The sequence below is a fragment of the Cetorhinus maximus genome, chromosome 22 (assembly GCF_964194155.1).
Source record: "Cetorhinus maximus chromosome 22, sCetMax3.hap1.1, whole genome shotgun sequence".
Lineage (NCBI taxonomy): Eukaryota > Metazoa > Chordata > Chondrichthyes > Lamniformes > Cetorhinidae > Cetorhinus > Cetorhinus maximus.
Genome location: NC_135900.1, coordinates 21,400,285 through 21,424,867, shown reverse-complemented (window position 1 = coordinate 21,424,867; position 24,583 = coordinate 21,400,285). Strand labels below are relative to the sequence as shown.

The following is a 24,583-nucleotide window of genomic DNA, read 5'->3' as shown; positions in this document are numbered from 1 at the left end:
AATTCCCGGAATAGACAAGAAACAAGACAAATGAGAGGGATGTAGAGTGGGATGTGATACAGTAAGTGGAATGCTATTTGGAGCATTACGTCACAGCTGAAAGAGAAAGCAACAAAGATATAAGTTTAGAAACGGCACGATCAGGACTGATGTGTGGAAGCATCTCTTCATGCGATGACTGATCAATATCTGGATGTATCCATGGTAGGGTAGCAGAGGAAGAATCTCTCGGACTGTCCAAGAGGGAGTTAAATGCTGTGATAGAAGGACCTTAGGTTTCTGTGCAAAATGAACGAGATGAGCAATATAGCTTCCCTCATTTGTACAGATGCTTCTGAGGTGATGACTGACATGCTGAAAACGTGCCTTTGAGTATTTGGCTAGAATGTCCCCTTACTTATGCACTGTGAGAACATCCATCCTACAAAAGAAAAAAATCAGTAAACATGGCCCAATGAAACATAAAATAACATTTAGGTGGTGGAATTCCTTTGTACATTATTTTAACAGAATCATGAACCCATAAACAGGTTAGCAACATTTTAAATAGCAAACTGAGGATCTGTTTTTTTTAACATAATACCCAGTTAATTAACATAGTCCACAAAGGAATTTACATGCTTTACTATATGTCTCAAATGAAATGTAAAGATTAAAAGTGGTGCATAGCATTGTTTTGTCTGCAAATATTACACCAATTTTGTGTTTTTTCAATGCTATTAATGCTGACAGTAAGAATAAATATAATCAGTCCTATTGTTTTGCAAATTGAATTTTCTGTATATGGCAGGATACTAATATTAAACAGGCTTGACAAGGACACTGTTATGGCAATTATTAAACATTTCATGGAAACTTAGAGTGGAATCATCCGAGATTTTCACTATGTTCGGTAGTAGGCGGGTAAAACGACATTTCACCCGCTGGCTGCGATGGTGGGTTTTCATGCCATATTGTCCCAAAATCGCCACATTTTTTTATGCATTCCCAGGAAACACGTCATTTTGATGGCGAGCAGGCTGTCATTCGCCCGCCCGCCATCGCCTTGCTGCTTCATCACGCCAGGCACCATACTTAAAGTCCAGCTGCGCGCACCACATCTCAGCGCTTCCAGCCCACAACTGTTGCAGGGAAGATGTCCACGAAAGGCAAAAAGATTGCAGCCCCCAGGTTTAGCTATGGGTCACTGGAGCACCTTTTGGAAGCCGTGGAGGCCCGTCGGGATGTCCTCTAACCCCACCCTGGCCGCAGGATGGGCAGTGCCGTGACCAACCAGGCTTGGGAGGCAGTGGCAGCAGTGGTCAGCACTAATGCCCTTCAAAAGAAGAAAGCCACCAAGTGCTACAAGAGGATGGCTGATCGCTTCCGTTCCGCCAAGGTAAGTCACTCTTCTCATCACTCTCAACTCACACACTCACAGGCTATGCACACACCCACAGGGATCTCACTCACTGCTAGTTCAAGGGACATCACCATTCATTCTCTCACACTCACCGTCATTGTCTTTATCCCATCCATGGGACCATTCATGCCCCACACATGCCAGGCATACTTAGCATTTGGTCCGGTAGGCGTCCTGCTTACACTTTCTCCATCTCTATTCATGCAGGACAAGCTGGCACAGGGAAGGGTTGCAGACTTGTGGAACTACGCCTGAAATCAAGGCTCTCAGGGAGTTTGAAAACAGAGCCATCCAACTGGCCGGCGACGATCTGGACCGTTTCTGTTCTGACGATGAGGTCTGCGGTGCTCTACCAAGTGAGGATCCAGCAATGCAACATACGTCAAACAACCAGGCCTTGAGTGATGTGTCCTGTTTCACAGGCCACTGCCATACACTAATTATCTCTGCTTGCTTCTGCAGGCACATCTGGGAAACAGCCAACGGAGTCCATGACCCAAGGCCTCCAATCAAGCCCCAAAGAAACCTCTGAAGAGGAACCTGGAGGCACCCTTCCTGAAGTCCCATCACAGCGCTCACCCACAGCCTCCACCAGCTCAGAGACACACACCTCGGTGGGACTTAGCTTTAGAATAGCCTCGAGATCACAATCTGGTGAGAACATTGCACTGTCTGATCCACAGCAGGCAGCTGCAGGGACTTCCCAGGTCCCCGGCACTTGGAGGACTGCTGGAGGCCAGAACGTTGCTGAGTCCGAGTCAGATGATGAGCCTCTGGACTCGGTCATGTCTCAGTTGCTGGAGCTGCAAAGGCAAGCTCAGGAACATCAGGAAGGGATATCCGCTGCACTCCTCAGATTGCAAGGCATGATGGAGGGGTCTGTCCATCTTCAGGCTGAGGTGATAGCGCCGGTATGCCAACACACCGATGTCAACACTGGCAGGATGGCGGCCGCCATGGAGACCTTGGTCCAGGATTTTGTTCCTGCACTGTTGCGCAGGCTCAATTTTGTCGCTGATATCATAGTTGGCCTCCAACAGTGTGTACACGAGAGGGGTACAGGGCAGCTCGATCTCCACTCCAGCTACCTCTTCTCCTCAAGGAGTCAGCCTGGGGCCCTTGGGCACCCACAGAGAGGAGGATCAGCAGGTGCACACCCTGGGGCCATCCATTCAGGTGACTCCGGGAGTGTCCAGCCCATCCGAATCCCCTCTTCCTGTGACCTCAGCAGTTCCAGCTCCACAGGCCGAGGAGGGTGCCACTGCCACACAGCAGTGCCCTCCAGGTCTTGGCCCTCTAGAGGATGCCCGCCAAGGTCATCGCAGACAGGGCATTTCAGTCAGCAGGCTGCCTCCACCTCCGCTGTGGATGTCCGGGGAACACCAAGGCATAGTGGCAGGGTTAGGAAAGTTAAGAAGAATTATTTGTACAGTCTGGGCACGGGTGTTAATCACTTGTACATAATGTTCACTATTGTCAATAAACTCCCAAGAACATCTCCCTGCCTATGGCTCCTTGTTCTGAGGAGCAGTGTTTGTGTCACTCAGATGTGAAACCTTTCAGCACAAGATAAAGGCAGGTGTCACAGTCCAGGGCCTCTTCCCTGTGCTCTATACAACCTTCAGGCCAAAGTGATGGTCTGACTTCAAACTCCCTGAATACATTACTGATGCCTGCACCTCGATGGTACTTGTTATTGCTGCCAGAATGTAGTGGGCAGGCGCCACAGAATTCTCTCATTCTCTCCGTGTGCTCTCAGCACTTTTAAGATGGGGCTGGCCCCCATCTCTTCAGCATCTGTGACCAGTGATGCTGTGCTCCTGAAGGGCTCAGGTGCTGAAGGCAGACAAAGGATCAGATGCTTCTAAAGTTTTGTGGCTGCATCTTCATGATATGACCCTGATCATGGAGCGCAAGCGAGCTGCCCTCGGCCAGACAGGAGTCAGACATTCACAGAGTCTATGTGAAGATCTATGGAGTGTTCTCACTGTATGTCATCATCATCCTCCTAGATTCGAGCGACTATTTGGGCCTCCACTGCGTCTCCATGACAGGAGCATTCTCACAGAGGGTATTCATGCTGCCATAAGCCAGACTGGAGTCAAACATTCATAGATGCAATGTGAGGATCTATGGTGTCTCCTCACTGCATGTCGTCATCATCTTCCACAAATCTAGCAGCTATGAGGTCCTACCGAGCACGCCTGCCTCATCTGGCCAGTGCAAGGGTCTCATCTTCATCATCGTCACCGTCGAGGACCTCCTCACCCTCAACCCCATCGGCATCCTCCTCATTGGAGGAGCCCTCCAGCTCCTCCATCTCCTCCTTAGCCAGCTTCTCTCCCCGTTGCTGCGCCAGGTTGTAAAGGGCGAAGCAGATGATGGCACAGGTGTCACAGTCCAGGGCCTCTTCCCTGTGCTCTATACAACCTTCAGGCCAAAGTGATGGTCCAACTTCAAACTCCCTGAATACATTACTGATGCCTGCACCTCGATGGTACTTGTCACACCCTCTGTGGACTGTATTGCAGGGCTCCATGAGACCAGTCCAGGCACTGGGACCTCATTTTCCGCATCCCGATGGTCTGCTCCACCAAGTTGCGAGCTGCTGCATGAGCCTCATTATACCGTCACTCTGCTGCAGTCTGAGGCCGCTGCACGGGTGTCATCAGCTACGGCCTCTGTGGGTAGCCCTTGTCCCTGAGGAGCCATCCCTGCAGCTTCAGTGGACCATGGAAGACTCCAGGGATCTGTGATCAACTGAGAATGTACGAGTCATGCACATTCCCTGAAAACCGTACGCACACCTGCAGGATGCGTTTCTGGTGGTCACATACCAGCTGCACATTCAGCGAATGGAACCCCTTGCAGTTGATGTAGTCCACTGTGTGTTGCGACGGAGATCTGACCGCCACATGAGTGCAGTCAATCGCGCCCTGCACCCATGGGAAACCCAAGATCTGGGCGAATCCAATCGCTCTTGCATCCTGGCTCTCCTGGTCCTAGGTGAAATGCACAAAGTTGTGTTGCCCTCGCAAAGGTGGCATCTGTGACCTCATGGATGTGTTTGTGGGTGGAGGCTTGTGAGATCCCACAGAGGTCGCCTGTGAAGCACTGACAGGAGCTAGAAATTGAGCACCACTGTCACTTTCACGGCCCTCCATGTCCCCGTGGCACCAAATCCTGCAGTAGCTGGCAGATGTGACCAACCAGTTGGCTAGACATGCGCAGTCTTCAGCGACACTGGTTCTCAGACATCTGCAGGAATGATAGACGGCGTCTTTAGACCCTGGGCATCACTAGGCGCTGGCCAGCAATAGCCCACTGTGGCTCTTTGGCCCCAGCTGCCCCTTCCTGAGGTTGCTGCTCCTCCCTCTGTGCAGCCAGGAGCCTCAATCGCTCTCTCCCCCGTTGTCTTCGCTCTCTGTAGGCATCAGGCATACAGTTAGTTCACCAGGCTCCATGATCCTGATGTACTCCTCCTGCAGGATGAAAGAGAGAGATATGTGGGTTAGCTTACGTATACTGAGAAGTTGTCCTGGTTAAGTCCGAAGTCCCCTTAACCTGGAGAGTGCTGGCCACCACTTGGATGGCCAGAGTTTAGTGCACTGCATGGCTGCCTGAGACCTCACCCATCTCCATGCCAATCCATCCGACTGATTGGCAACAGCTTCGCCCACTGGACTGTATGCTGTGCTCTAAGCTCAGGCGCAGGCATTCTCCTCTCCACTGCAAGGCTGCGCTGTTAGCTTGAACCATGTGGGAGGCTGGTCCAGACTGGGATGCTGACATTGCAAGGGGCTGTGAGCGTCTCCACCAGTGACTGCTCCATGACCAGCTTTAGCAAAGAGATTGTACAACGTGCCCAGTCATACAACTGTTCTGCAGTCCACTAAAATGCTCATTAGTTTGCAGTCTGTGCCAGAGGAGTGAAAAGCCCTGGAATGCTTGGTGGTGCTTTGATGCCTCTGCATTGCTTGAGTGGGCAGATAAGCTAGAAGCCCGAATCCAATCATATCAATGGCTGTGCCTAAACTGTCTCGCCACTGAACATGCCCGACGCTGGTGGGCACAGAAAATCCCAGCCTTATTCGATTATTTTCTAAAGGTTGCAGCTGTGAGTCTATTTAGCTATTTTTTATTTAAATAATAAAAATGCTATGTGTCAATAAACCTAAGATCCAACTCTGCCTACCGATTCACTGCCTTTGTAGCATACCCCATTGGATTCCGGGTTCAAATGATTGGCACATTAGTGGTGGGGGGGAGGGGGGGGGGTCATGCCACTATCAGCACAGCTGGGTGCTGCTAAGTGGCTGGGGCAGGAATACGCAGCGAGACCAACAGCTACGTAGCAGAGCTAATAGAAGATGAAAGCAAAGATCAAAAGTGAGGCTCTTTCTCTGAAGTCACTTTGCAACCAACTGATGCAACAAAACTGACCTTTGCCCCTTTGTTGAGTTGCACTTGTGTCAGTGTGAAGTATTGAATATCTGCTTTTTGCCAATGTGCAATGCGTTGGAGGTACTGGAGGCAGGAGTGTTGAATCTTGCTGGCTCACATGGAGAAAATCACCAACGTTTGGACACGATGGGACAAAAGACCTGTGTTTATGCTGTTTCTCATGAGCGTTGTGCACGATGCATTGAGCTCCTGCTGTAAACAGGCAGACCCTTCATTTCAGCATTTTAATGGTGTCAGTTAAACATCCCAGTATACAGCCTTCATGTCAGATTTGTGTTCTCCTTTAATTTACAATGGGGATCTAAAATACTGGGCAACGATATAATGTAAAGCCTTCAGTTAAAGGGAGAGTGAATGATGAAGGCTAGGCTTGAAAGAACACTAAGTGTTTCTGATCCACTGAGCTGGTGAAAAAGATTTAATGCTATGGGTTCTGAGATTACTGGAGCAGAGAAGGTTAAGGGGAGATTTGATCGAGGTGTTCAAAATCATGGAGAGTTTTGACAGAGTAAATAAGAAGAAACTGCTCCTGGTGGTGGAGGAAAACCTTGATTTAAATTAATTGGCAGAAAAACCAGAAGAAAGGAAAACGAGGAAAAATAATGATGAGGCAAATTGTTATGATCTGCCGTGCACTTCCTGAAAGTGTGACGGAAGCAGATTCAATAACTTTCAAAAGGGACTCGGATAAATAACGTTGCTGGGCTATGAAAAAAAAGCAGGAAGTGCAACTAATCGGATCAAAGAACTGATACAGGCACAATGGGCTAAATGACCTCCTGTGCTGTATCACGATTCTATACTAGAATAGGTCCTGCAGATTGTGACAATATGTTTCCCTATGGGAATCTGCTGTATTTATGTTTTCTGCAGGGAGAAGAGGAGGAATGGAAGGTTGCCACGCCAGGTAAGATTGCACCAGAGGAGGACTGCAACTAGTTACCATCATCATCCAGACTGCAGAAACAGGCAGAGGTGGATTTACCTGGATTAACCCAAGGTGCAGTGTCTGCATAGGCTAAGGTTGTCAGTGGAAGTTGTGACAGAATTGTGCCAAATGCTGGCAGGAACCTGCTACTAACCTGCGCCATGGGATTGACACCATCACTGACAGACAATGTTGCTATTGCATGCACATGTTTTGGCTCTGCCCCCTACCAAGCTAGCATCATCTGCAGTGTAATCATCGTGCAGATTTATGGAACATGGTGCAAATATCATCTGCATTTCTGTTGACAAGTAATATGAGTGTAGAGTGACGAACCACTATCACCGCATTCTTGAATTTTCCCAACATAGAGGTGCCCTGATATAAATCAGAAGATTCCTGCTTCTCTTTTGGGAGTACTACTTGCTCCCCATCATCGGTGCCCTCTGACAAAGCCTCTACTACCTCCTGAAGCCGACCACTTGGATCCCCTGGGATGTGTTAACTGTGCTGCAACATTGTAATGTTGGTGAATGAGATGCAAGATGCTGTGAGGCGCTGTCCTGTCATGGCCTGTTGTCAGTGTTGGCAGGCTACTGTCCCAGACTATGTGACAAACATGTGACTAATGTTACAAAGCTCTCTCCAAGACTGGACAGCTTGCAACATTGTATACTAATGGTTGTTTTTGTTGTGGGACTGAGTGAAAAACAGGAGGCAAGATGTAAGCACTGGGTGGTAAAGTGCCTTTCACATCAATAGCATTTCCCAAGTAGCTACACAGCTCATGAAATACTTTTGACGTGTAGTCATTGCTGATATGTAGCCAAATGTGGCAGCCAATTAGTTCACAGCAAGTCCCAGACACCAAGTAATGAGTCTTTTTTTTACTTTTTCTCAGCATGTGGGTGATGTTTCTAAAGACAGTTCCATTGCTCATCCATAGATGGCCTGAGGTGACGATGGGTGAATCTTCTCCTTAGAGCAGTACTTGCGGTAATGGTATTCTCACAATGGTATTAGATAGGGAATTTTAGGATTTTGACCCTGAACTTATGCAATTTTTCTGGGTTTATATGGCTCTTCTGCCAAAGTTACTGCAGATGAGAGAAAAACTCCCACAGAAATACACTCTGGGGTGTGCCAAGGCTTTAAATAATAAGCTATCCTTTTTTTCCACTATGTGTAGCATTGGACGTTGGCTTCCTCTTTCTACACGGTATATTGCCCTCTGTGGCACATAGGGATAAATGCCTCACGTCCACTTCACATAGCAGCAGCACCACCATTTCACTAGCTAGCCAACGACTTCAACATACAGGTACCGGACCCTTTACCTGGCATCCCAAAATCCAGAAAGACCCAAAAACCGACTAGATTTGAAGCTGGTGCCCTCGGTAGCAATTAGAATAAAACCCTTTGATCCTTTATTTTTCATACTTCATTTTATGCAGGATCCAAAATTCATAAAATCCCCAAATCTGGCACATGCCAGGTCCTGAGCTTCCCTAGTTTGGGGTCCGGTGCCTGTATTACTCTATTGCTAGTCCAAAAACTTTGATTCCATATTGATTTTGTCAGCCATTGGGTGTTGCATATCACTTGCTTGTCCGATAAAGCTGTTCAAAAGCTTCAAATATACATTAAAAATATTTCCAGTCTTTGGCAAGCTTAATGCATTTTTTGCCCTTTGTAAGGTTTCCAGTCATCGTTTGTAAGCTAAAAGCTACTGCGGATGCTGGAAATCCAAAACAAAAACAGAATTACCTGGAAAAACTCAGCAGGTCTGGCAGCATCGGTGGAGAAGAAATCAGTCAACGTTTCGAGTCTTCATGAACCTTCGGCAGAAGGGTCATGAAGGCTCGAAACGTTGACTGATTTCTTCTCCACCGATGCTGCCAGACCTGCTGAGTTTTTCTAGGTAATTCTGTTATCGTTTGTAAGCAGCCTTTTAAGAGTTTTGCCATACAATTTGCTAACCCAATCTGATGAGCTCCCATTGACAGACCCATAAGGTGCAGGAGTTTAGCACCTTTATTAAAATACAATAGACCCTGAGTGTCCTTGCTGGCCAGTTTATCCAGCTGGTCATGTAATGAATCCTGCTCACCACCCATTGACTCCACAAATGGGCCTGAAAATCAGCCCTAAAGCCTCTATGCACATTTTAGGTTTCAGTCTGCAATTATGGCATGATTACTCTCTGCTGGTTCCTGGCCAATATGATTGCGCACATTGAATGATGTTGATGTCTATTTTTCCATTTCATCCTATTCTATTGCTGAAACATTGTACAATGGACGTCTCTAATATCCTTGAAATATAGGAAACATCTGGTTCTAATAAGCTGAAATTGTAGCATCTCAGGATTCATTTCCTGCCCTGTTTCTGAGTCATCACCTCCCTCCTAAGGTGCAAACAATTATTTCTATCAGATATTGCAGTTTCCTTCCTAAGGCTTTGCCAGTTTCCCTCTTCAATTCTAGCACCACCTTTACAAAGACTGAAGCTCCCGTTTGCTACAATTACACCCATTAGCAATAGTTGTTTTGATTCTGATTGTTAAAGATTTTTGGATAGCAAATAGTTGTGCTATGTTAGATTTTATTATGTTGCTTCCTAAATATTTTAAGCTGGGAAAAAAAATTGTTAGAGATTATATTTCAACCTCTTGTCTAAATACCATTCTTGCTCACTTGCATATGCACTGGATGAAGCTGCATTAGGTCATTCAAATAACCAACATGGTATGTTGTCAGGATAATTTTCCAACTTAGTGCTACCAGCCTTATCCACTGGAAACATGCTTTGGAAATTTGGACGATGTTTCGCACAGTTTTCCACTGTTTAATGCCAGCAGACAAGCCCTCGTGAGGACGAGTTTTCAGTTGCCCCTTAGACGTCCACTAGTATTGGACGGATGGGAGTGGAAGGGTTGGGTATAAATATCCGAGTTCCATGTACTGGCTCTTCTGATTGACCGCAATAACTGCTATTTATATAGCATCTTCAACATAGTCAAATGTCCCAAGGTATTTGACAGAAACATGATCAAGCAACATTTAGTGGACTCATTTTTAAAAATTATTTCATGAGGTGTGGGTGTCATTGGCAAGGCCAACATTTTTTGCCCATCCCTAATTGCTCTTGAGAAGGTGGTGGTGAGCCACCATCTTGAACTGCTGCAGTCCATGTGGTGCAGATACACCCATACTGCTGCTGGGAAGGGAGCTCCAGGATTTTGCATGAAACTAGATAAAATTACCAAACGGGCTGTTATTGGTTCCCCTCCTTATGACCTGCTAGCATTCCTTTTCCATTGCCTGACTTGCTCTTAAAAAGGAAAGGTCTAGTATTGTGCCTGACTATCAAAGACATCTTACAATAGAAATTTTGGATGCACTCGCACAATCTTCCATCTATAATAGATCAGGGGAACATGCCTGTGATATTTCAAAATAGTGACAGACTAAGAACACATATTTGGAAAATCTTTTCCTTAGAGAGCTTTTCCAGGTACTGTAGATTGTCATGTCTAAGTCGAACTTCGAAGCTTTGTAAAATCCTTCCAAAAATGGGGATCAACTTATATGCTGAGCATCAAATGTAAACTGCTGGTTTAGGTGGTTGCCAATTTTGAAATGTGATAAAAAATTTAACACTGGTAATTCAAATCAATGTGTCATGTTTTGTTGAATTAAATAATTCTGCAAGAATAGTTTGAAACACAATCGTAACGTTTTAAAACTGTCAAATTCATGTCTTCGGCATCCAATGCAAAGAGTTCATTGAATTTATCCTGAGTCACATTGGCTATGGCACCATCGTAAGGATCCCACTCTGGATCCAATATGGTGTGGGGCCGAGGCACTTCAGTTATGAGGAAAGATTGGCTAAACTGGGGTTGCTGTCCTTAGGGGAGGGAAGTTTGAGAGGAGATTTGTTGGAGGTGTTCAAAATTATTAGGGCTGTAAGCATATATGGAGAGAAGCTGTTCACTTTGAGAACCAGAGGACACAAATTTATGGTGATTGGCAATGGAACATTTTTCAAAGCAGCGAGCGGTTAGGAACTGGAATGCATTGTCTGAGAATGTGTGGAAGTAGATTCAGTTGTGACCTTCAAAAGGAAATTGGATCAGGACCTGAAAAAAAAAAATGCAGGGTTCCAGGGAAAGGACAGGGCAGTGGGATTAGCTGAATTGCTCTTGCAGACATGACAGGCCAAATGGCCTCCTTCTGTTCTGTAACCATTCTATGAATCTATCTCAAATGTGAATGTTTTTAGAATGTCTTCCACCTCCTTTCCCTTTCCAAAAACAAGAGACCTGACCTTTCAACATTCTCCATGATACCTTATTGCAATCGTGACACTTCAATTTTGTTGAAATTGAAGATTTTTAAGGGATCAAAGTTAGTCATGCTGGATATATTCTTTATGTGACCAATTTATTCTGGCTCATTTCACTTTCTGATATTACTTCATAAAATTAGCCTAAGGCTTATCTCGGTTATCAACTGAGTTATTAGCAAAACTTCACATTTCCAATTTTGTTTTACAAAATCACAGGAACTTTTTGCTCTCCAGAAGATTCTCTCTTAAAGGGGAAGTAGCTGCCCTAAAACTCTTAGACTCACCTTCATCACTTCTGGATGCAACTGCCACAATGCTTGCCAACTGACCTCCTGTCCTTCATTCATTGCTTCATAAAATGTAACTGCTCCAAACTCCTCTGCCCATATCCTATACCATATTAAAGGAAGGGGGTGTCAGGGGTGAGATTTTACCACTCTCTGCCTGTCAGGGTGGTGCAAGAGTTAAAATCAAAATGGCAGAATTTCAGATGCCTTTCCTCACTATCAGAACATTCTCATCAATGGTTTAATAGACAGCTGAGGCACCTGTCTGACTCAGGCAGGCACCTCATGAATATATTTAAATAGGGTACAAATATACAGGTCGAACCCTGAAGCCATCCCAGAATGGTTACAGCACAGAAGGAGGCAATTCGGCCTCTTTTGCCTCCGCTGGCTCTCTGAAGGAGTAATTTAACTAGTCCTTCCCTCAAAAGCTCTGCATGTTCTTCCTTTTCAGATAATAATCCAATTACCTCTTAACTGCCTTGATTGAACCTTCCTCCACCACACTCTCAGACAGCACGTTCCAGATCCCAACCACTCGCTGCATAAAAAGTTTTTCCTCATGCCAATTACCTTAAATCTGTTCCCTCTTATTCTTAATCCTTCCACCTATGGGAACAGTTTACCCTATCTACTCTGCCTTGAACAATCATGATTTTGTATACATCTAACAAATCTCCTCTTAACCTTCTCTTCTTCAAAGAAAACAGCCCCAACTTCTCCAATCTATCTACGTAACTCAAGATCCTCCTTCCTGGAGCCATTTTTGTGATTTTTTTTTCTCACTATTTCTAATGCCTTCCCATCTTTCTGAAAGCGTGGCACCCAGAACTGGATACAATACTCTAGTTGAGGCTGAACCAGTATTCTATACAAGTTTAACATAACCTCCTTTCTCTATTATGTATTATGGCCTATAACAAAGACCATCTGCTGTGGTTGCTTCATTCAGTAGAACCTGTTAGTCAAGACAAGGAGGCCATCGAAGTTCGATTTTAAAGAAGTATTTTTGTGGAGTCAGGGGGAGCAACAGTGGTCCTTTAGCCCACACAAAAATAATCTAGGGCGTTGCTGCCTCAAATGCACCTTTCTGCTTCTGTGATTGCAAGGCCCCTCTCCCCAGAACTTATCATGCGGGGACACCCAGTGTTGGACAGACCTGAAACAAAAACAGAGAATGCTGGGAATGCTCAGTACGTCAGGCAGAATCTGCGGAGAGAGAAGCAGAGTTAACGTTTCAGGTCTGCGACCAGGAAACTCTCCTTCTCTCTGTTCACAGATACTTCCAGACCTGCTGAATATTTCCACCATTTTCTTGCTTTGCTTTTGCACGGAACTAAATCTGGTAAGCTATATCGGGACTCTCACATCTGATGTAGATCCTTCCGCCATATTGGTATTGCTGTCTCGAACTCCCTCCACAGGCGTCTTCACCTCTCCATTTCTTTTTCTACCTTTAAAAACATTTTTAAAAACATGTTTCTTTAGCTATGCCTTCCACCTTATTTTCTAGTTTCTGTTTTCCTTGCTATTCACTATCTGTAGGTTGCTTTGGGACATTTTCTAATTTAACATTGGTATAAAATGTAATATATTACTGTTCTACTACAAGTTCAATGCCACATGATGGGAAACATAATTTCATACCTGTATGTGAGGCCTGGCCTTCAACCTGAAAAGCCCACAATGATGCTTTACCATTTCGTTCCTGGTATCGGTGAGTTGTTCCAAGCTTTCTGTTATGAAAATTGAAGGCATGAGTTAAATTACATTTCTCTTATTCTGTGGGGAAAAATATGTGATATGTACCCTTGCTTTGAGCTTACAAGTTTTGCATTCATGCCCCCTTGTTCTACAAGCATGCATTAAACTAAAAGATAAATATAGACAGCTTGGAGTACACACATTTTCCTGCTCTCATGTCAGACAGCTTCCTTTCAGTTGTTTTGCTGAATTGATGGCACACACACATTGATTATCTAATCAAGCTCAGTGCAATCAAATTGAAATTGGCTAAGTTTATCTGGTTTATCTAATATTAGGCATGAAAAATGAGTCTCTCATACTATTTCAACATATTGAAGGTTTATCGACTCCCCCTTTATAGACTGAAAAAATGAGTAATTTACAAGGTAGCAGAACAATGGGGTTCAGGTAGCATTACAAAGTTCATGACGGTTATCTGTGCCCAGGAGGTTATCTTTTATCTTTTACCCTCCAATTTACTACCTATTTGGTAGGCCCTGTGTGCCCTGAGATGAGCCTAAAAAACAAGTTCCCAATTTTGTGGTAGTAATGATGGTAAATGTTTAGCATTCTCTGTTGCTATTCCTGTAAAACTAACAGCAACTTCTGCAGAATGCACGGATGCAGTTAAATGTGGAAATCTAGGAGCTGCTGTCAGTACTTCTAGGCTTCTCCATAGGGTGAGCTGTTAAAAATCCCAGACTGCAATCAAGTAGAAATCACTGAACTGATGTGGAATTGCCCTTTTAAGCCAGGAGCCTCACTGTAGAAATTTTTAGAAAAGTCACACCTTATTGAATGAAGTTTAACTGGCTTTATGATAGTATAATAAGTTTATAATTACTGCTGAACAACCTGACTGGCCCTGAAAAACTAATTTTATGCTTGTGGAATGCCAAATTTCTCTATTATGATAAAAAAAAATAACATTTTGAAAATAAATTAAAATTTTAAGTGTGCTTGAGATATTTTGATTTCTACCTTAATCTCACGTGTATGTCCCAATCATTTATTTTGTTCTCTATTAAATTTTAATTCAAAGTAAAGGATAATCAGTGCACTTAACGTCCTGCTTTGCTGTCTGTGAGAATACTTCAATGTAATTGCCTACTCACCTGCTTGATAACATCTCAGTTGCTGGATACCTGGAGACCCCCTTGACTTGGCACCAGATTCAAAGCAACTTCAGGAACGGGGAATGTCACAGCACAGAGCTCGCTAGACCTTTGTGAGCAGCTTCCTTTGAGGTCAGCACCATTACTTCAATGCCAACCGTGAAACCTGGGTGCCTTTGTAGTCAGCATTTACTCCAAGGTAACACTTCTTAACCTTATAGATTGAAATTTATCCAGCCTGGCTAGGGCACTTTATGCCTGACAATAGGGAATGTTTTCTTTAGTTCATCAAGAGAGACAGGAAGTATCTATTCTCTGCACGTGTGTATGTAAACTGTGACTGACAACAGCTATCATATCTGATCTATATCAATGGAAGTAGTAGATTAGTAATTACAATTTCAGAACATTCTTACTTCTGTAATAATCAAAATATTTTAATCTATAATTTTGCAGTAAATCAAAGCAGCTTAATGACAAAACTACCTTAACAAATGAAAGTGTCCTGTTGTGATAACCATCAATTTGGTAATGAATGTTTTGAGAGGAGACCAGTTGGTCTCCATTCTCTGTTATAATCCTGCACTAAAATTTGGAGTGGAATTTGAACTGTGTCCCTACAGCATTAGCCTAGGCCTCTGGATTACTCGTCCAGTGACATTATGAATACACCACCATCTCCTCCTATAACTTTTAGTTTTGTGTTGCATTTTCTGCGCCCTATGATCCTGCTGCAATTAAAGACCTTTTTATGCTCTTGTGGAACAACAGGATAGCTGATGTGGACAATTATAAAAGATTCAATTTAATTTAATAATTAACGAAGAGCTTTTTTCGTGCAGTCCATTCAATTACACTCAAAACATAACACAATGCAAAAAAGAGTTCTGAATATATTCAGCTGCCTCCAGGGCTCCCTGTTTCACACCATAAGTGATAAAGTTGTTTTGACAAGGCCTTGCATTTTAACATTGAAAATTCCATAAATAAAGTCGAATAGATGTTACTGAAATGGCTGCAAATTTATAAAACCAAATGAATATTTATAACTTTCCCTCAATGCTTCACCACGGCAGCTACACTCTTCTGTGTAGATTTTCCCTGTACAAATATTGATATGAAAATGCATTTAAGTTTGAGTGCAGCTTATCAATCACAGTCTTTCAGCTTGGCAAATTTAAGGGAACCAAAAATATCATGCATCATTTTCCAAATGTGATTTTGACATTCATTTGTTGCATTATAGGTATTTATCAGTTGAACACATACATGCCAAAGATGATAAAAAATTTTTGAAATGTTATAACAATAGCATCATGATACAGTTCTATAAAAAAATGAATCATTAACATTGTTTTAAATATATTTAACTAAAAATTATCACAAATTTAGGGAAGTAACATGATAACAGTCCAAGAAATTTGACAAATGTAAATAGCATAAAGCAGTTGGACCGAGTGACCTGTTTCCATGCTCTGCATTCTATGTAATTTCATACAATGTAGACCTAGGTATTAATAATTTGCACAAGTATATTCTTCCAGGAAAGTTGAAAAGTGTTGAAAGTGCAGCTTATTGTCATAATTACCGCAGTTACTCTGTTTCAGACGGTTGCTATGGCAACCGTGGAGATGAATTGAGAGATGAATCAGCAGAATAGATAGTTGTCCCCCATTAGGTCACACTAATAAAAAAGGATTGCACTGTGAATCCTCCAGGTTACATCTGCCTTTGTTTGAGGGGTGAGGGAAAGAACACAGGAAAGAACAGAGTAGCGGTGCTTCTGAGGGACAATAATGGCCAAAGGTCAGAGGATGTAAGTATAAAACAAAGAAAATATTTGATATGTAAAGTGGTCAGAATGAAAAATGTTGGCTGACTAACATCAGAAAACTTTGTATTGATTAATAATGTCAAAATTTTCATAAATTATAAATATTCATCCAATTCTTTACTGACTTTCATAGAAGTAGCTGAGATCCTATGGGCTAAATATTGACTGCACCTGTTTATGGGCGTGGGGGGTCGCAATTCATAACTACTGCTGTCCCATTGAGGCAAACTTTCTGCTGTCCTAAGTGATTGCAGCATGCAGCCTAGCAATAAAACTGCTTGAGGCTGGCTTCACAACAGGAGGCCCTGCAGTATGCATGGTTAGCATGTGTTTCAGCTATCCTGCCCCTCTTAAAGGCAGCCTGCCCCTCTTACAAGGGAGCTGCAGTTATTAAAAGGAAGCTGCTGATGACTGTACAAGAGTTGGCTGTAAGAAGAACCATCCCAAACGGAACAACAGCCTAGAAAGAGGGCTCCCAGATTTTCCAGTGTGGTGCTGGAAGCATTAGTGCAGGAGGTGCAAAGAGGGAGAAAAGTAAGCTCAGTGTCGCACAGCAGCCTGAAAGGCATCACACTGTCCTCTGCTTCTCAGCCCTTTCGCTAATAGGAACAATTTCTCCCTATCTATTCTGTCCAGACCCCTCATGGTTTTGAGCATCTATCAGATCTTCTCCTTAATAAGGAGAACAGCCCTAGCTTCCCCACTCTACCCATGTAACCAACGTCCCTTATCTCTGGAACCATTCTCACTTGTCTTTTCTGCACTCATTCACATCCTTACTAAAAAGGGGTGCCCAGAATTGGACACAGCACTCCAGTTGAGGCCAAATCAGTGTTTTATAAAGATTCATCATAATCTATTTGCTTTTATACTCTATGCCTCTATTTATAAAACCAGGATACCATATGCCTTTTTAACCACTATCTCTACCTGTCTTGGCAACTTCAACAATTTGTTCACATACGCCTGTAAGTTTCTCTGTTCCTGCACGCCCTTTAGAATTGTATTTTTCATTTTGTTTTGCCTCACTTCATTCTTCCTACCAAAATGTCTCACTTCACACTTCATTGCATTAAATTACATCTGCCACGTGTCCATTCCATCAGCCTGTCTAAGTCCTATCGAATTCTATCACCATCCTCCTCACAGTTCATAATACTTCAAATTTTGTGTTATCTGAAAATGTTGAAATTGTGCCCTGTACACCCAATGTAGGTCATTACTATATATCAAGAAAAGCAGTGACCCTAGTACTGACCCCGCAACCCATATACCTCTATACCTTCCACTGGACTGAATAACAACCAGTCACCACTACTCTGTTTCCTGTCACCCAGCCAACTTCATATTCATGCTGCCACTGTCATTTTTATTCCCTGGGCTTCAACTTCGCTGGCAAGTCTATTATGTAGCATTTTTATCAAATCATTTGGAAGTCCATACACCACATTAACATACATTACCCTAATCAACACAAGCTGTTTGCTCATCAAAAAACTCAATCAAATTAAACACAATTTGCCCTTAACAAAGCTATTTTTTGTCCCGTACTATATGGAGAGCTTATCAGCCCCCACAAAGCAATGTCAGCCATTCCAAGTTTACTTTAAATTCCAAGATTATGCGTTCATAACCCTTTATGAAAACCCCAGGTTAATTGAGGCTTTGACTTATGGCCAGAATTTTCCTGTCGGCCATTTGGGGGCGGGGCCCGCTCGCCGACGGGAAAATGACGCGAGGAGGAACCACCGACGTCATCCCGGTCCATTTAAATTTTTAGGAAGGCGGGCGGACAGCGAAATCAGCTGTTCGCCCGCTGACCTGTCAATGGCCAATTGACGCCATTGACAGGATCATTAAGCTCATTGAAAAACCTGCCCGTCCAACCTTAAGGCTGGTGGGTAGGCCAAGAGCCCCAGCAGGCGTCTGAAAAAAGATAAAACCTCATCCACTGGCAGTTTCATCTCAGCTTTTAAAAAGTTTATTAAAGTTTCACTCATATTTATTAACATGTCCCATCTCGTGTGACAGTGTCACATGAGGGGGACATGTTAATAACGTTTTTCTTTCTCTATTTTTAAAGTTTTTTAAACATTTAGCATTCTCCCTGAGACAGCACTTAGTCTCGCGGAGCAGTGCGCTCCTTCACACGCATGCGCGAAAGAGCGCACTTTGACAGATGGGGAATCCCTCCACCCCCCGCACAGGAAGTGCATAGCCCTTCCTGTCAGGCAGGCCGCTGGGTGGGCCTTAATTGGCCCGCCCACTCAAAATGGCGGCCGGCCCCGTTCCCGCGGCGGAGTTCGGCTGCCCGCCCACCGCCGAGCCGGTGGGGCCTGCCCACCCACCAAGGGCAAAATTCTGGCCTATGAGTTTGACTTACTTTGAAGATTTCAGTTGCACTTTCCTAACTGTCTGTATCGTTATTTTCTGTGCATTCAGTCATAATCCAAATGCTAAGTTTGATCACTGATATTGTCCAGAACCTGCTATGAAGCTGGGTGCGTTTTTTTTTTAATTCAGCAAGGAGTATGACAGTATTTGCATACCACAGATGGTTAAATTTCATTCCTCCCACATACATACCAGTGTCAAAGTCTTCGATTTCACCCCAAAAATTCATTTTAGATAGAGATGGAATAATCTGAATGGTCAGATGCAAACTTGTCACATGCCTCTATCAATTCTGAAAAAAAAAAATAGCCTGTCATCTGCTCATTCGCTCACACAGTGATTTTGTTGGTGAATGGCTCAATAATTTCAATATTTGTACCACCATTATTGTAAAGAACTTATTGCACCGGACAGGTTCCTTACTTGAAACAGGTAACTTTATTACAGAGCTCATACTTGAACCAGGTCCACGACTAGAAAGCTCTGCCCCTCGGATTACCCTTGCTTAGGGCTCCTTCGTCAGTACAGTCACATGGCCCCTAATAGGCAGTAGGAAAGTTTATACCTACAATCACTACATTTCCCCCCCCGACTTTAGTTTTTTGTTAATTTCCTATTTACAAAGAATATCTCAATCCACAACATATACATATATACACAGGTCATGCAATTAGAGATTAAGGCCTGAATTTCACACTTGGCGTGCGCGCCAAGCCAGTGGGCTGTGAAGCAGGCACGAAATGCACTTCCACCCACAATCGGCCCCCGAATGCAATTTCACGCTGACTGGCCAGCCAGCATGAAACACGCGCCGAGAAAGCCTCAGCGCTGCCGAGAGGGGGGGGGCAGGAAGACGGTGGGCGCCAACAGAAGTGAGGGTGCGGGTGGGCGCTTCTAGCGAGCTCCTTGGAGGCAGACAGCTGCTGTGGAGCTGCCTCAGGGAGCTGTAGACCCAGGCAGATTAAATGACAAGAAAAGAAATGTATCAAACTGTGTCCTGTTCAGCGCATTCAAGCACCTGACAGCAGAACTCAAAAAAACATCAGTCCCCAGAAATCATTTTTTATTATATTTCACCCTAGACCTTTCATCCTGCCCTTGGATGAGGTTTCATTAAAAACGGGCTGCCCGCCTACCTGTTTTGCCTGTGCAATGAGCACGAAATTGCATGGGCAACATAAAATCGTGGACAATAGGGTTTTTAATGGCCTTAATTGACCCTTTAATTGTCAGCGGGTGTGGCTCCGAATCCCGCGCGTGCCTGCCGACCTCAAATTTGCTCGCATGCCTGGTGGCATTAGGATGCACATCAGATATCATTTCACGCAATTTCACGTGCATTCCGGCTTGGGTGCACGCTCGCCCGATCCACATGAGATTCTGGGGTAAGTCTCTGATGTGGTTTTCTAATTCAGTTTTTCTAATTCAGGCATAGCTCTACCACATGAAATTCTCCCACTGGATTGACATGATCAGGAACTGCGGCATCAGGGACATCCTTAGACAATGGCAGTTCAGGATTAGGCAGCTGCATGAGGGGTCATGCAATAATTGATAAGAAAACGTGAAAGTCGAGTTTGTAAAGTACCTTCAGATAACTCCTTCATTCCTGATCTGAAAGTGCGCACTGCTCTTTCTGTTAATCCATTTGATGAGGGATGATATGGTGCTGTTGTAATATGCCTAATTCCATTTAAACTCATGAATCTCTGAAATTCTCCACTAGTGAGGACAGTACCATTACCCAAAACAACGACTCCAAGTAGGCCATGTACACTAAAACATTGGCGCAGCTTTTCGATAGTTGCACACGATGTCGATGATCTAACTTCATACACAGCCATCCATTTAGAATGTGCACTGATGATCAATAAAAACATGGTACCCAAAAGTGGACCGACATGGTCTATATGTAGTCTAGCCCAGGGCTGACCAGGCCACTCCCACAGATGCAGTGGAGCTGAAATAGGCAACTTCTGTTGTTGCTGGCACTGGAGACAGTGCTTGACCATGTATTCAATGTCACTGTCAATGCTTGGCCACCAGACATAGCTTTGTGCAAGTATCTTCATCTTCGAAATGCCTTGATGTGCACTGTGAAGCTCAAGAGTGGTTCTCTTTCTTACGAAGGGATGAAGACTCTTGAACCCCACAACAAGATTCCAGCTTCACAACTTAACTCTGTTTTAGGGGCATGGATTGGTCTCATCTCTTCAGAGACTGGTGCATTCAACCATCCTTGCAATACGTGATCTTGGATTTTTGACAAAATTGGATCCCTGTTTGTCCAATTCCTTATTTGCTTCACACAGACTGGCGAAGAGTCCAAGAAATTCAACAAAAGCACAACTTCCTGTGGCACTGGGGCATGTACGATGCTCTCTGGTAACGAAAGGCGACTGAGTGTGTCTGCATTTGCAATATGCACACCAGGACGGTGCAGAAAGGTGTACTCATATGCCGATAAAATCAAAGCCCAACGTTGAATTCTTGCATGAGGATTGATTCTGCCAAAGAGTGGCATGACTGGTGAGTATACTTTTCTTTCTTTCCTTAAGAATTTATGTACTCACAGTCACAGGGCGAGGTGCAGTGTCGGAGCTATTTATCCTCGTTGCCAAGTGTAATGAAAGTGTTGTATTCTTACTTGAAACAGATAACTTTATTACAGAGCTTGTTTAGAAGCAATATGCTTGAACCAGGTCCATGACTAGAATTACTCGCGCTTAGGGCTCATTCGTCAGTGCAATCACGTGACCCCTAAATGCAGTAGGAAAGATTACACCTAGGGCAACATTCTCCTCCCGTTGGCGGGGGGGAAGTGCGGGAGCGGGTGCAGGTGGGCTTCTGATCAGCGCCCCCAGTTGGGGGCGCGCTGCCATTTTACGTGGGTGGGCCAATTAAGGCCCGCCCAGCGTGACATCTGCCAGGAAGCGCTATGCGCACCCTGTGAGGGCGGGGGTGGATTCCTCAGCCGGGAGTGCGCTCTTTCGCGCATGCATGCGGAAGAGCGCACTGGTCTCCCTGAGGCAAAGTGCTGCCTCATTGGAGATCTGCTCACATTTTAAGTAAGCTGAGAAATCAATTTCCCTGCCATGTCCCCTCAGGTGACACTGTCACATGAGTTGGGACATGTCTATAACTTTTACTTTAAAATATTGTGAGTTTTTAAATCCTCATGAAACCTTAACCCACCCGTGGATGAGGTTTCATGCTTTTTCATAAGCCCGCCAGGGCTCCCGGCCTGCCCGCCAACCTTAAGGTTGGATGGGCATGTCCATTAATGACTTCAACTACTTTAATAGGCCTTTGACATGTCGGCGGGTGTGCACCCGAGTTGGATGCGTGCCCGCCGAACTGAAAGTCTGAATGATGCGCCGTGATGTCGGGACACATGCCCGACATCATCCCGCATCATTCTACGCATCAGTGAGCGGGCCCAGCCCCCACACCGACCGGAAGGTACAGCCTCTGCACTCACTACAATTACACAGAGAATAAACCTGGCTTGCATAGATGATTGGGCTGATGATGTGGTGGCTCTTACATAGTCTCTGGTTTTTTGATTTTAAAATTATCCCTGAGATGATTTAACGAAACTTACGTGAGAAAATAAACTTTCAAAAATCTAACCATGTCGATCTTGCTTTTTTCGGTTGGTATCTGGGAGGCTCCAGGTTTGCAGCTAATCTGCGCAAAAAACAGGCAGATGGGGATGCAGTACAACCTTGGTTGTAAAATCTGTGGGCAGAGTTTAGTCCTTGTCGGGCGGGCTCGGCAGTGGGGGGCAGGCGGGGGTGGTTGGGAACCCAACCACTGCCCACGATCGAAGCCGGAAGGCAATTTCATGCCAATTAAGGCCCGCCCAGCATGAAATGCGAGCGGCAGCGCTCAGTGCTGCCTGTGCAGGCGTGGGGAGGAGGGCGCGTGAGTGCATACTTGAGAATCTCCCTGAGGCAGCTCGGATGAAGAGTTTTCAGAAAAAGAAATAAATTTCTAGGCACGGACCTGGTTCAAACACGTAGCTTCTGAACAAACTCTGCAATAAAGTTATCTGTTTCATTAAAATACGTAAAGGCTCCCAAAATGTTATAAAACATGTCCCCTCAATCTATAACATGTTATTAATTACATTTTGAAATTAAAATGGATGAGGTTTCCTAAAAAAGTGCAAAGACCGTTTGGCCTTTTCGCCTGGACGGGCAGCGAAAAATGTAAGTTTGTTGAGACTTTTAACGGCCTTTTAATTGTTGGCGGGCATGCTGCCGATTCCTGCACGCATCCGCCAACTGAAATACCGTGCAAATGCACGTTGACATCTCTCGACGTCAATGCGCGTCATTTTACGCTCAAGCAGATCAGGCGCATGCCCGCCCACTGAGGTAAAAATTTGGCCCTATTTTGTTAAGTGATGATGGGCCTAACAGAAAATGCATTTTTTCTTATATCTTAGTAATTTTAACACCAGGTATAACCTGTTTGAAAAAATAAGCAAATTTAATTAATTGAAGTTAATGGTTCAGCCATGGAGAGCTTGGTCAATCTTGGCCATTGAGATGAGGAATAATAAGTAGATAAGAGACCAGGCAGCAAATAGCCACGAGAGTGATTAAGGTACATGTTGGATATCACTGGGATGCAGAAGATCCCCTTCCAATTGTTAATTTTGCATAAAATTTATATGAAATTACAAAGCTAATCAGGCTGCAGGAAGAATACTACATTAAGTCTGGATGATAGAATTGATAGGGGTGTTTAATATCATGAGGGGGTCTGGACAGAGTACACATAGGGAGAAACTGTTCTCCTTGGTGGAAGGATCAAGAAGCAGAGGGACACATTTGAAGTGATTGGTACAAGAAACAACGACAGCATGAGGTTAAGCCTTTGTATGCAGCAAGTGATTAGGATCCCACAATGGAACAAGCTGCCAAAGGAAATAGCCACAATCCATCACTTGAAATCTTCAAGATCCATCTTTAGATTATTTCCCTTTCAGAGTTTTCATTATCAGGACTGCCATCTCAGTAAACCATGCCTGGTTTAGCTAGCACTACCCATATAAATGTTGGCAGAATTACGGATATTAGTCTGTGATGCCAACACAACTAAAGCAGAAGGAGAAGGATCTGGAATGCACTGCCTGAGAGTGTGGTCGAGGTGGATTCAATCGAGGCCTTCAAAAGGGAATTGGATAATTACCTGAAAGGGAAAAAAAAATAATTGGAGGACTACAGAGAAAAGGCAGGGGAGTAAAAGGAGCTAAGTTGCTCTTGCAGGGAGTGACATGTACACGAGGGGCCAAATGGCCTCCTTCTGTGCTGTAACCATTCGATGATTCTATGATGCGGAGTTCTTCTGAGTAGTGGCAAATAATGGTAGGACTCACAAATTAAATACTTAGTTGGAGGTCATTCAAAGACAGAGGCTGAAAAATTGAGTTATATAGCACAGATACTTTCAGTGCTACAGGTGCTGTTTTGGTTCCAAAATGGCATCCACAATGCGCATGCTTCTGGGTATGAGCCGCACCTGATGGGTAAGGCATTAACGTGAATGCAGGGAACTTACACCAGATGTACGCAGAGTAGGAAGATTGTAACGTCAATCAGCGTTACCTGCTGATTTGAGACCAGTGGTGCCATTTGGAGCTCAATGCTTCAGCCAATGCCCTCTCTTAACCACACACAACTAAGCATGCATTCAGCAGCTTTTATCCAAGGAGATCGTCAATTACTTTCAGGACTGCGGCCTCAGGGCAGAGTGGGTACGGCATTGCCAGTGGCTCTGTGTCTTGCCCGCAGTCATTATGGCCGGGATGTTCTGCGGTGGGCGGGAGGGGCAAATATCGCGGCAACAAAAAACAGTCAGTTTCCTGTCGGCGTAGAAACGGCTTTGTGATTGTCCATGCCCCGCCCTCAATAGCAGCATCCTTTTCCCGCCAGGCCGTGTCGGGGACATTATTTGACTACGTTAGAATATTATGAACGCTCATTATGAAGGCAGCGCGTGAGAATCATTCCCCCACGCTGGATCAAAAGGCCGCGCCAGCATCTAATT

General features: G+C 44.4%; 1 long non-coding RNA gene across 1 annotated transcript in view; it reads right to left on the bottom strand.

Moving 5' to 3' along the window:
• LOC144696529 (uncharacterized) overlaps positions 1 to 13,145 on the bottom strand; it is a 29,887-nt gene extending 16,742 nt beyond the window's left edge. The window contains exon 1 of the long non-coding RNA XR_013580188.1: positions 13,082 to 13,145. This is a non-coding gene — a long non-coding RNA (uncharacterized LOC144696529). The remainder of the gene's footprint in view (positions 1 to 13,081) is intronic.
• Positions 13,146 to 24,583: the final 11,438 nt, after the last annotated feature.